The following is a 12736-nucleotide window of genomic DNA, read 5'->3' on the forward strand; positions in this document are numbered from 1 at the left end:
AACCTATTTATATTCATGGTGCAGCCAAGGGCTGACAAACCTCACCTTGGGCCTCATCCCAAAAATAACAGCCTCAGTGTAAATCCAACTTTCGGTGGTTAAAGAAGGTGAGTAGAAGCAAATTTGCATGTGACGGTTATTAAAGCCACCAGGATTGCTCAATAGCAATTTTTCTGATAAATGTGGGGTGTTGAAATATCACTCTGAGAGCAGGACTGTCCATTGAGCACATGTGGAGGTGGCTGCCACCTCTTCATTTTCCTTTAATGTTTCTGCTAGGAATTATTCTGAGGACGTTATACTGGCAATCAGATTAGATATCGCAATGCTCCCTTCTGACCTTGCAAGCTGTGAACCATGAGTCTCTAGCTGAACTAGTTTTCAACCCGTGACAGGAGTTAACCTCTTATCCAACATTATTGGTCTCTTTTCTGGGAGAACTGTGGCACATTGTTTGTACAATGTCCTAATGACATATATTGGCAAGGTATTCTGGGGCCTCTGCATGTGAAAGAATCTTTGGTTTGACAGGCACATTCAAGTATTATTTGATGTGGGTTGAGAGTCTGTGTTGAGACCTTGATAGGCACAAGATAAAAAAGTCCAGTCCAGAGGAGTGGGGTGCTAAAAGCAGCTCCGCTCCTTATTCTGGTATGTTTTTGGGACTGGTGGGGACCAGAGCTCTTACAAAACTGAGCAGCCAGGAGCAGCTCTAAATTACAGCTGCCTGTGTTGTGGGAGGTAAACTCTGAAGCCCTTGGCAGCTCAGAATCTCCTATAGCAACATAAAGTCCAAGGACTCCTCTCTTGCTCTCAGGACGACCCCCAGACCTGGCAAACCATTTACACTAGTGCCTACAAGGAAGTCTGTGTCCTAGGCAATGCCTATATTTGGACTTCCATGGCCAGATATGGGCATTTATTGTTTCTATGAGGTGCTGCAGCAGTGCACAAGGACCTTGCTAACATGTAGCATCCCTACCTGGATCTTAATGATATTCTTAACTAGCTTCTTTATGTGTAAGTGATGGTCCCTGGCCTGTAATCCTAAAAGCACCTTCAACTCTGTTTAAAGAATAAGCACAGCACTGGCCAACTTCTAGTCCTTAGGAGCTCTTGTTGAATTTACTATTTTCATTAACCACTTTGCTTTCAGTCCCTTCAGAGCTTTGGTGGATGAATGCCATTCAGCTCTGTTGATTTACTGTTATTGTGCTTCTTGAGTTCTGCTAACAATGCTCCTTAGATACTTCTATCTCTGTCTGTTCCACTCCTTGATTGCCCATAACAGTAACCTCTGAATAGGAATTTCTTTATTCTCAGTAGTCAAGACTGATATAAAATTTCTGTGGAGTTTATCTTTTTTAATTTCCCTTTTAGCCACCTTGTGAGCAAATAGACCATCATGCTCACATCTGATTTATGTCTGCTGGACTTAACGAATGTCAGGGTATCTTAATATCTTTAGCTATTTCTTTTTCTTATTACCTCTTTGGACTCTTTGCCTTCATCTCCATTGTTGGATGAGGACTGAGGTTTTATACTTTTTTAATCACGATTTTTAAAAATGAAATTTAAATCCTGACTGTTGAAATCAATAAAAATTATTTCATCTCCACTCAAACGAAAGGTAACTTTAGATATTTTTTGAGGCAACAGAAACTTAAGTCACAAAGTTGAACAGAATAGAGAAGTTTAAATCCAGAAGTGGAAAAGGAATATTGGCATTATAAGTATTAAATGCCATGGGTTGAATTGTATTGGTTCAAGAACTGATTCTACGAGATGCTGCATGTTTATTGAAATCATTAGGATTTGGATGTATAACACTTGGGAGGACTGGACCACTGATGCCTCCTTGTGCTCAATCTGCTTTGAAACCATCTAATAATTCACCTTTACAACATCTTCTTAAGACAGGTAATTAGCATCACTGTTTTATAAATAAAGAAGCTGAGGCATAGATATTTGAAGTGATTTGTCAAAGGTCACTCAGTAAATCAGTGGTACAGAACCTGAGCATAGATCTCCTGACTTATCTCTTGGCTTCTAAACATCAGGTCATTTTTGCTCTAATGACTAGAGAAAGTAGGATATCCAGTCCTGTGCAAAGTTAACTTTAGTTTGTTTCAAAAGCCCATTTTTTTGCTCCAGTTACCATAGGAAAAGCCGTCCCATTTAGTTTGGGGCATTATCATCTTATCTTGTGCCATGTCTACACTTCCTAATAGATCAGCACTGCTACGATTAGTGCTCCAAGCATCACTTTGGTTTGCCTGATGAAGACCCATTGAGTCGATGGCAGAGTGCCCTACCATCAGCTCCCGTACTCCAGCTCCCCAGGAAGAATAAAGTAAGTTAGCAGGAGAGTGCCTCCCATCAATAGCGCAACTTGCACTCCATGGTAAGTCAACCTACATTATGGCTATGTCTACACTAGCCCCAAACTTCAAAATGGCCATATAAATGGCCATTTTGAAGTTTACTAATGAAGCGCTGAAAAACATATTCATCACCTCATTAGCATGCAGGCGGCTGCGGCACTTCGAAATTGACGCGGCTCGCCACCGCACGGCTTGTCCCAAGGGGGCTCCTTTTCGAAAGGACCCCGCCTACTTTGAAGTCCACTTATTCCTGTTAGCAGATGGGAATAAGGGGACTTCGAAGTAGGTTGGGGTCCTTTCGAAAAGGAGCCCCGTTGGGACGAGCCCCATCAGGACGAGCCGCGCGGCGGCGAGTCGCGTCAATTTCAAAGTGCCACAGCCGCCTGCATGCTAATGAGGCGCTGAATATGTTTTTCAGCGCTTCATTAGTAAACTTCAAAATGTAATGGCCATGTAAATGGCCATTTTGAAGTTTGGGGCTAGTGTAGACACGGCCTATATGTATACTTCATTTATGTTATTCATGTAACTTAAGTAGCATCACTTAGGTTGACTTATTGCAGTAGGGTAGACAAGGCCTTAGTTAATAAAGTGAATTCCACATAAGAACTGCTTTTCTCTTTAAGGAATTTGTTTGCTATAATATGGATTCTAGTTTACACATGTAAACTGATGAATTACTTTAGTTTGATTTTGTTTAGAAGAACGAGGACATCAGACCTATAGACCAAAATCAAAACACAAACTTATGTCTTAAAGTTTGAATAATATGCATTAGTTTCTATAGGAAGGCACATGATTACCTAGTATGGGCTTTGAACTCAATTCTGGAACAAAGTGACCCAAAAACATTGCAGCCATAATTTTCTCTTGGGATTGGGGTTCTTTGAAAGGCAATTAGATGTCAAGGAAATTAATAGTAAAAGCAGACCTTTTCGAAGAAGGTATGATTCATTGGGTAAAAGTGGTTCTTAGGTTAGCCGAGCTTTATTGCCACTTGCTTCAGTGTGTACAAAAATAATATTATAGATAAATGGTGTGGTGGTGTAAAAGAAAACCATTGGTTTCTAAGGAATAAAAAAGATAAATTCAGCCGTAACTACAGCACAAACTCTGTATAGTCCTGGATAGCTAAGGGTTGTATATAACCCTTAGCTATCCAGGACTATACAGAGTTTGTGCTGTAGTTACGGCTGAATTTATCTTTTTTATTCCTTAGAAACCAATGGTTTATATATATTAATAAATATATAAATATATATATTTAGGATATGTGTACTGTTCGTACACTACTTACTCAAATAAACACAAGTCTGTACATTACAAATATCATTACCCTGTTTGCTGAGAGCTTTAACAAAGTGAAATTTGTACAATGTTGTAGAACTGCTGACTCCAGATTTTTTAAACAAATATATTTGCAAATTTTAAGGATCCCATTTTGCCAGGTTTTTTTGTTTGTTTTAGAAATCAGTGCTGGAAAATGTTTGTCAAATATGAACATGTGCTTATTTGGAAAATTAATATCCAGTTATGGTCAAATATATCTTTTGGGGCACGTCCACAACTAAATGCATCTATGAAATCCAAATACTAAAGGCTAATAATTAGTCAAAAATATTGTAATTGTTTTCTTTCAGGCTAAAACTTAATGCTGTAGGGTCTGTTCCAAAGCCTTCTGATGTTGATAATGTAGAGATGTGTTTATGAATGAATGTGATTTGGATACCCTCCCTCATAAAAGACTATGTTGTAAGTGTAAGTGTGGTAATTTGGGAATATGCCCTCAGTGGTGAAATAATGGGTTACCAGCTATTAGAAAAGCTGGACATGCACAAGTTCATAGGTCCAGATTTAATTCATCCAAGGATCCTGAGAGAGCTGGCTGATGTGACTGCAAAGCCATTGGACATTATTTTGAAAACTCCTGGTGATAAGGGGAAGTTCTGAACAATTGGTAAAAGACAAAAACAGAGACCATCTTTTAAAAAGAGAAGAATCCAGGGAACTACAAATTGGTCAGCCTTACCATAGTCTCTGGACTAATCATGAGCAGGTCCAAAAGGAATCTATTTTGGAACAACTGGAAGAGAAGAAGGTGACCAGGAACAGTCAAGAAGGATTCAATGAGGGCAAGTCATGTCTCACCAACCTAATTGCCTTCTACAATGAGGTAAATGGCTCTGTACACAGGGGGAAAGCAGTGGGTGTGATATATCTGGACTTTAGAAAAGCTTTTTCTATGGGCTCGTACAGTATGCTTACCAGCAAGCTGAAGAAATGTGGCTTAGATGAATAGACTATAAGGTGTATAGGAAACTGTCCAGATGGTTGGTCTCAAAGGGTAACGATCAATGTCTTGATGTCTAGTTGGCAGCTGGTATCAAGCAAAGAGCCCCAGGAAATTTTCTTGAGACTGGTTCACCATCTTCATTAATTATCTGGATGATGGGCTAGATTGCATCCAGTGATTCCTGTAAACTGAGCAATTGGGTGTCTACCCAGAAAAGATTCAAATGCCTCCCAGATGCTTAGCAGAACTTTCATAGCTGGCCACAGCCTGCAGCCTGTGTTTCTAGGAGTGGTGTATATCTCCACTTGTCTTCCTTCTACACATGGATGGAAAAAATTAGGGGAAACATTGATTGTGCCCTCAGCAAGTTCACAGGTAACTCTAAGCTCAGGGGAAGAAGTGGATATACTGGAGGGTAGAAATAGGGACTAGTGAGGCCTAAACAAATTGGGAAAAACCCGTGGAGCATCTACATGCAAAATGTGCTTCATCGACAAGCTGTTAACAAAACCCAGCACGTCTGCAGGCAGCATTATACCTCTCCCCATTCAGGTATATAATGCCTTTGTCTACTGTTTCCTGTCAACAAAACAGACATGTAGATGCTCCAGGGCCCTTTTGTCAATAGACAGGATTTCCTGTTCACTGTGCAACCCTGTTTGCTGAGCTTCTGATTAGCTGTTCTGTTGAGAGAGGGCCAGGGAGTCTATCCACTCTCTGTTGACGGAGCAGAATGCTTCTTTGAGCCAATTTTGAGTGTGGACATGGTCTGTTAACAGAAGTTTTGCCGGAAGATCTCTTCTAACAGTAACTTCTGTCAACAGATGCTTCTCATGTAGACATAGCCTAACAATATATTGGGCTGCATTAGTAGGAGTATTGTCAGCAGATTATTCCCCATTATTTGGCACAGGTGAGACAATATCTGTAGTACTTTGTCCAGTTTTGGAAACCCTACTCCAGAAAGAATGTGGACAAAATAGTTACTTTACTTTAGTTATGTGACCAGAGGAGGCAACTAAAATGATTAGAGAGCTAGGGCATATGACTTAAGAGGAAAGGCTGAGGGAAGTGGGCTTATTTTTGTCTGTTGAAGAAAAGAATAAGGAGGGATTTGCTAGTAACCTTTAATTATCAAAAGGAGGTTTCCAGAGAGTATGGAGAGAGGTTATTCTCAGTGGTTACAGAGGACGAAACAAGAAGCAATGCTCTCAAGTTGCAGACAGAGAGGTCTAGTTTGGATACTAGGACATACTATTTCACTTACAAGTGTGGTGAAGAATTAGAGGTGGTGGAATCTCTGGCCTTAGAATTTTTTAAGGCAAAGTGTGACAAAGCCCTGGCTGGAATAATTTAGTCGTACTTTGGTCCTACTTTGAGTAGTAGATTAGACTAGATGTTAGACTGCAACACTGTGATGACTTGCCTCTTGTTTGGTAATAACTCACCCTTGCAGCTGGGTCACCTATTCAACTTGCCTTCTTCTGTAGCAACAGAGTTCAAATTAGTACTCTTCAATTTATCCTAATCTCTAATATCAAGACCACCACATTACACAAAATCCCTTCCTTGCTATGGACCTCAGTCTTGGGGCAAGGAAGAGATTCAGGTAATAGAAAGATTCATGTAACAGAGACCTCCTGCCAGGACTGAAAGGAGGATGAGGACAGGTCTACAGCCATGGTGCAGGTTGCAAGAATGGCTCATGCAGCAGCACAAAGAGTCCTCTTCCACCTCACTGTCTTGGCCATGACTGAGTGGGGTCATCACAGTACAGCTGTTATGGGCTTCCTGCATGGCTGCAGGGCTGGTGACTCCCTGTCCCAGGAGCTACAAGGTGCACAATAAAATTTAGTAGTGTATTTTGCCAAACATCAGTCAGTCAAACCTAGGTATGTTATCCCTTGCCCTGAGCAGTTAGCCAATATATGAGGCCCTGCCAGGCTGTTTCTGTTAGAAGGAAAAATGGAGGTCATGGGTCAGGTTTTGCTTAGTGCAAGCCTGTTTATTTCAAGAGAATGTTTACAAAGTTCTGTTTCTCCGACATAGCTGGAACAAGCAATAGCAGGTACTTTCCTTGCTAACAATTTTCAAGTTTGTTCCCTCCAGCCAGTCTTATATCTCAAGGAGGTCTGCTCCCTTGCTGTGCCATGCGAGTGTTTTTCTTGCTGTCTGCTGGATTTACCTTGGCTTTCTGACACTGACAGCTTCAGCCAATCTATGTATCAGACAAATCTGGAATAACATCAACATAAAACAAAGAAACTGGATGATATGAACAGCATTAGCCAGTTCCTATTGTGTAAAAACTGCCTCTATTTCTTCTTGCACTGATGCTTCTTCACTCTGTGCCATGCCTCTGCCTGTAAGATGGCCCTTGCCTGGGTGTTCTCAAGCAGGGCTGAGAGTCAATTCACACAGCTCATTGGAGTAAGCCACTGAAAGGCCACCAGACAGGTTGTTTACCTTGCATCCTCAGGTAAGGCTGTTCACAGCCTCCGTAGTCTGGGAACGAGGGAGCTTTGGACGGCGGTATCTGTGCATGCAAGGTAAACAATGTGTGGAGGCCTCCAGTGGCTTACCCTGATGAGCTGTGTGCAGCCCATGGAATGCAAGTTGCCCATCACTGTTTTGGATGCATAGTGTTTTCTCTCACTCTCTCTTTTTCTAAATAAAGACAAATTTGTTCCTTGTTGATGACTTCCTTAACTTGTAATGAAAGTCATCCAGACTACAAGCTCGTGTTCTGGTGTTTTATGCATGGAAAATATAACCATAATAATGATGATCAGAATGCATCTTTAACCATACTTTGCAGATAGGATTTCATTCTATCTGCCAAGTTTTATACTTAGGGAATCTAGAACAGAATATGTTCCCCATTTAAGTGTTTTGATTGGCTGGTTTAATCTCATCCCTCTCTAGTAGGGTTCCAAGTGTTCTGCCAGTTTTGAAAAGTTAACCAATGAGAGCAGTTGGCCCTGACTTCTGATTTCTGCCACATTATAATCAGATGCATCAGGTTGCTTATAGAAACTGCAGCTATCTTTCAGCTCTTTCCAGGCACATTGCAATAGTCATGTTGAGGAATACTTCTGAATCAAGTTATCAAGCATTTCCCCTAATTTATTCCCCACACTCAATTTAAAAAAAAAGTTTTATTTTAGATACAGAAATGATGGGGTTGTTTTCTGTGTTCACTGAACAGCAAATGGTGCTTTTCAGTGTTCTCTACCTCTGCCTACTATTTTTCTGGAAGGGTTTGTAAACACTTCTCTGTTATTAGTTTCAGTTTCTTTTCTAATTTACTTTGCTGCAACATTTTCTTTGTTCTTGTCATTTTTATGCAGTATTACATAGCTCCTCAATCTGGTTTCATAGTTTCTCATAGCAATGGGAGAGAAATTTCTTCTGCATTGTTTGCTTCCAAATACATTTTGCCTTTTTATTTTGTATAATGTTCTTGCAGAAGTAGGTTATTAAGGCTCCAGTGGGAGTAATATAGGAGATGAATTTCTGGTCTTTTGTTCATGAGTACAGACAGGATTTTTATCACAGTATTACCTATGCTTGAAGATGGCATATTATTCAATAAATGTTTGAAACCAAAAAATAATCAATATTTCTGCCTGATCCTGACTCTTTGGGGCCGTGTCTTGTCTTATTTACAGAAGTTTTACACCATTTTCCCTCCTGATTTACACCCAGGTAAGTGTGGAGAATCGAGTCCTTTGTCTAATGGTTAATGATGACAAGTAGCCTCTGACTTTAGCTCCTAAAGAACACCTTTAGCTTTATTGCATGGGTAGTTGGATTAGGAACTTGTTTAATTACTAAGGACTTGATTATGATGTTAGGCAGAAGGGTTTGTAACAAACCAGAATAACATCACAGTAGCACCAGCAACTCAACAACACACAATTTAGAGTCACACTTCTTCCTGGCATGCTATGACTGCTGCTAGCTTACAACAGCAGTAAATTATCTCCCATTCTGTGCACCTATATTTGTATGGGTAGCCAGAGGTCTTTTTGGAGATGCAGAGTATACTTTAACCCCTTATGCAGAATGGAGTAATATCATCACATGAGATCAACACTCTTGTAAAATATACATATATCAGAGATGATGAGAACCCAACTCCTGATTTACCCTTCAAAATTGCTCTCTGCAACTTACTGGCCTTATCCTAATAGTCTTCAAGTTTCAAAACTCCATGCCATTCACTTTGTGAGATACGGGGGACAATTTGACATCAATTTGGATCTCTAAGCTCTTTGGGCAGGGACCCTTCTTTCACTGTGAGGAGGTACAGACCCTACCAAAATAGAGTCCTGATTCAGGTCTTGAGACATTACTACAGTATTTTTAAGACCTCCTGTTTTATCAGTTCTAATCTACAGTTCATCAAATTTGGCATCCAAACATGTTGAAATTAGAAATCTCTGACAGTCTTTAAAGCATTTTTGTGCAGCAGGTTCTGACTAGTTAGAGACTTTTTTGTTTGTGTTTAGCTTCTTTTGGTCTCTCCCTGTCTGGGGAATTTCATTAAATCCTTTGCTTCAGTAGCCCAGAACAGGTGGGAGCTTGGAACCAATGCCCCTGACACCACCGGAGCACTACATGTGACTCCCTAGAAAGACGATTGATCAGAAAGTACAGATGGTTCAGGGATAATAAGGAGCTGAGGCACAGAAAAAAATGTTGTTAGACAAGTATCATAAACATGATATGGTAATTACAAACCAGAAAATTATTGGGGATGACTTTTTCAGAGGGTTTTTGTGGGACAGGGGAGGAATGATCAGTTAGGCCAGGCGGATGGCAGAAACTTTCTTATGTTTATCAGCACCAACAGAAATGATAGCAAAATGCTGTTTTTATGCATACATCAAGCTATGATAAATCACATGCCTTTGAACCAGGTTTTAAGAGGTACCCTTTTTCGTGGCATCTTTTTCATCAACTCTGTCTGAGAAAGAGGTTGCAGAAACCCCAATCTTTTCCCTAGTTAATGAGGAAAGTTACAGAGAAGGAAGAAAGGCAGGTTATTAAAGTACAGAAGAAACAGCCTGTAATAAACAAAGCAAAACAAATGCCTCCATCCAGAACACATGGTAGGATGATGGAGGCTGCAAAGGAAGAAGTTGGTGCTAATGAGATGCCAACTTTGCAGAAACAGATAAGCAAGCTGTGTCATTACCCAGCAGAGCTTTGACTTTGGATACTTCCCAGAAGAACTTCAGATGCGGTGCTGAAAATAATCCTGGAAAATGGTTGAGGTTTTCAGTAAAACTTGTCCCTGCCTATAAAAATAATGGTCAGGCAGGTACATCTTTTGCTGGAACTGTTGCAGGCTGCTTCTGCAGCTATTGTGGAGAAAATGAGCATACTGTTAAAAGAGGGGTGGCCAACCTTTTTGCATCAGGTGCTACATGGCAATATTTTTTCATGTTCTGAGGTCTGAACTCACCAACCCCCTCCATCCCCAGTTTTAATCCCGCTCAGCCCCAAACCTGCCCCCCATTCCCAGGATTAACCTACCTCTGATGATGAGCTCCTCACACTGCTGATACTCCTCCATGGCCACCACCTCCCCCTGCTTCTCACTGCGGCTGCACGGCTCCACCAAGGGACGACTCAGCCACCTCTCCCCGCAGCTCTCCTGCTCACTTCCCCCACCTGTAGCACGGGCTGTTCCCTGCCCTGCCATGCTGAAATAATGGAACTAAATTGAACTGGTTCAATTGCCAGATTCCTCCAACCACCCTGCCAGCCGTTAAACCAATTCAATTTAGTTACATTATTTCAGCCACGGCAGGGCAGGGAGCTGCAAGTGGCTCCTTAAAGAGCCACATGTGACTCCAGAGCCACAGGTTGCCACCCCCTCTGCCTTAGCCTGACTATAACCCATGCCCCACACTCATTTTGGCTGGCTTGGGTAAAATGGCACCACTGCCATGGGAAAAGACTTCATGAGCTGGATAAAAAGGCTTTGCAGGCCAGATTCTGGCCCACAGGCTATGTGTTGGCTACCCCGTGCTAAAATACACAAGCAGCTTGAATATTTGGAGGTGGTGGAGGCAAAGTTAAAAAGGACAATACAAAATGGACAAACTCCTATGGAAGGTAGCAAAGGGGGAACCTGGATCTTTTACATTGCCTGTCTTTGGTCTCTGTGGCTTGGTAGTGCAGGAGGGCATAGTGAGGTGGTTCATAGCACGCACTTACATGTTTTTTATAAGCAGTAGTTAAAGCAGAAGAACTAAAGAGAGCTGGGGTGGGGTGCGGGGCGGCGGCCAGGAAAAGGAGGCACAGCTCTCACTCTGTTTATACCAGAGAAGGGAAAGTTGGTTTTCCATCTTATATCTACCCTGCCTTCAATCCAGGTTTACAAGGGTATGCCATAGTGACATGAGACATCCTCTAAAGGAAGAGGTGGAGACAACTATAAAACAAAGAAAATCACAATTGTCTATTTAAGTGTTGTTATAATGACACATAATTAAAGACAAGGTCTGCTCCCTTTATACACAGATTACTACTAATCCACATGAGTCAGGATCATAAAAACCAAGCCTTTTATAATGTAAAGCACATTGGGCCTGATTTTGAAAAGTGTCTAGGTGCCTAACACTAATTTCAATAGGAATCTTGCCTTGGAATACCTTACAAAAACTGGCCTTTCAAAACCACAATGCACTATGCAAGTGCTAATTTGTATTGTCAGTTCTACTGCAGTCACATTAATGGGGCCTTGGCACATGATTACTGTGCACCAGTGATTTCAGTGGGAGTTATGCCATTGACTTCAATGAGACCAGGCTCAGATCCCAAGTTATTCATGGTACGAATTCACAGTTTTCTTATTTATTTGTAAGGGTTTACGACTTTCATGTGATGAGGGATCTCTGTAAAGCTGCTCAAATTTTGCCTTGTGTATGCTCATGTCCAGCAGTTCAAGAAACTGGAAAATGTAAATCAGACAGAGTAGAAAGTGTGAGAAATCTTTTACTTTCTCCAGGTTTTTGAGACAGAGTCAGACTACGGTTTGAAAAGGTTTTGTTGTGATTTAGTGACTCATATATATTTATTTTACATTGGTAGAAAAGGCTATTACATATTATATAATACAGACGTTATGTGCCTGTCTGTTAATATATTCTGAAGGCAAAGAATAAAAGCAGTGCGGGGAAAGTCTTGCATTGTAATCACCTCTTATTGGTATTTTGCAAGGGAAAGCACTAGAGAAACTAAAAGCATGGTAGCACTGACAGTATTTTACAGAAAAAAACCTTCAAATGAGTATCAGTGAGTGGATGACCTCCCTATTTGTTGGAGTAACTAAAAAAATAGATTAAGGACAGAAGCAGATGGAGGAGTGAAATAATCATTGGATTCTAGTCTGTCAAAGAGAGTTGGGCTTGGCTATTGTCCTGTCTCTGAGTAGATTTTAATGCTGAGAAGTGTTCCTGTTGCCCAAAAAGTAATGTCACACAGATGGTCCTGTTACTGCAGTGTGGTTTCTGACAGTCACGCAGGTCCCAGCACAGACACTGTTAGGATAGGAATTGGAACAGCGGTTCAGCCACACTGAATAGAAGTTTGAAGCACAGCAATTGATTTTAATAACAAAAAGGACCACTTCATGATAGTTGCTTTGAGATGCTGTAGAGCCTTACACAGCACTTATTATTTCTTTTTTCCTCTAGCCCAAATCTTAAAACATGCTGTGCCTCTGCAGCCCCCGGTGATGACAGTTAGAGCTGTAAGGAGCTCAGCATCCTGCTGGAGTTGGTCCCCTTTTTGAGATGACAGTACTGTATCCTATCAAGTTCATAGCTAAACCTCTCTATTGCAGTTACAATTCCCCAATGCTAAATTACAGTTACATGTCATCGTAATAACAGAAAACATGCAATTTTGTTCCCAATGAATTGACCTCATTAACTCTGGTCCTCGTCTTGAGTGGGGCTCCTTTCTTTTCATGTGCCTGTACATTTATACCTGCCTCTGGAATTTCCACTCCAATGCATCTGATGAAGTGGGTCTTTGCCCA

The sequence above is a fragment of the Carettochelys insculpta genome, chromosome 2 (genome assembly GCF_033958435.1).
Source record: "Carettochelys insculpta isolate YL-2023 chromosome 2, ASM3395843v1, whole genome shotgun sequence".
Classification (NCBI taxonomy): Eukaryota; Metazoa; Chordata; order Testudines; family Carettochelyidae; genus Carettochelys; species Carettochelys insculpta.